This window comes from Diadema setosum, unplaced genomic scaffold (genome assembly GCF_964275005.1).
Source record: "Diadema setosum unplaced genomic scaffold, eeDiaSeto1 scaffold_61, whole genome shotgun sequence".
NCBI classification, from domain to species: Eukaryota; Metazoa; Echinodermata; class Echinoidea; order Diadematoida; family Diadematidae; genus Diadema; species Diadema setosum.
The window spans coordinates 11,629-12,867 of record NW_027307687.1 but is presented as its reverse complement, the minus strand read 5'-3'; the positions used below and the strand labels follow the sequence as shown (position 1 = coordinate 12,867).

General features: G+C 41.2%; 1 pseudogene; it reads right to left on the bottom strand.

Moving 5' to 3' along the window:
• Positions 1–256: 256 nt before the first annotated feature.
• Positions 257–890, bottom strand: LOC140245918 (uncharacterized; annotated as a pseudogene).
• Positions 891–1,239: the final 349 nt, after the last annotated feature.

Genomic DNA, 1,239 nt, shown 5'->3' with positions numbered 1-1,239 from the left:
ATACAGAAAACAAGGTAGTTTTACATAGAATGAAAACGAAGGCATTTTCAGGTGTTCCTAAAATTTAGCCCGCAAATAAAAATAATTAGTTGCACGTGAAATCTCGTTGGCACAAAGTTTTTCCAGTGAAGGGCAATTTTTCCTGGCTGGAAACTGGTCTTCGATGACATCATTTACTTCGATAACGAGAACGCGAACATGTCGTTGAATCTCGTCAAGATCGAACTCTCCTATGATGTCATGGCTTCAAACTTCTTCAAAGTTCTGGGTTACTAGAAATGTTCTCGTACATTGGTGGCTTGGCGTGGACGTGTGCCTTATGAATCACTGCCCCTCGAGAAATCTCATTTTCATACAGAGGTATTTGGGTGGCGGGCAAGTTATCGTCTTTGACAGCAAACTGATCATCGATAATTTCACCAGCATTTGATTCGAGCACAAGGTACCCATCTTTGTCTACCTCTGGTTTTTCATTTGATTTGCTGGAGTAGATGGATACAGAATATAATGGATCGTGCGCACTCAATCCTAGAGACTTGTGTGCTTCAGTCTTTCCGACATTCAATACCTCATTGACATAATGTGGCTCTAGGAAGGTAGATGATTGGTCGGAAGTTGTCGGAATGTCTTCGTAAATTGGTGACTGAAGGTTTCTAGATCCAGAACAGTCTCCTGCAGCTCTGGAAAGTAAATAACCGTCTTCATCGATATCCTTTTCGTCTTCCTCAATATCTGTGGACTCCTCAAATGTGACGTCCTCCCTTTTTTTCTTTCTTTGCCGTACGTGACATGTCAATGTATTGCTCTTTTTGAGCATCAATAACGTCTTCACCATTTTGCCTCTCAATGTCGTGGAGGGGCAGCAAGCTCTTGTCTGCTGAGCTTCTCATTTTTGTTCTAGGAGTGTAATCCTGCAGAGACGAATAAAGAGTTGTAGAATACTTCAAAATGTGTCTTATGTGGTATGATTTTTATCAATAAAATTGTCTCCGTCTGTGCAAATGTATTTGTAAGATCGCAACTGTAGATCGATTTACATTTCAACAATCAGGTTGGAAAAGGTAACCAGCGAGTGTCGAATCTGTCATCTACTGCCTTCTGTGTAGCGAGACTACTACCAGGCTATCCCTGATTACAGGTAGTGACACGATGAACTTGGAACTATACACAGGCTCTGAAATTCCGACATTGCTATGTTGAATAGCCCAGGGTGATTAAGGCTTACTAAAAGAAATGAAG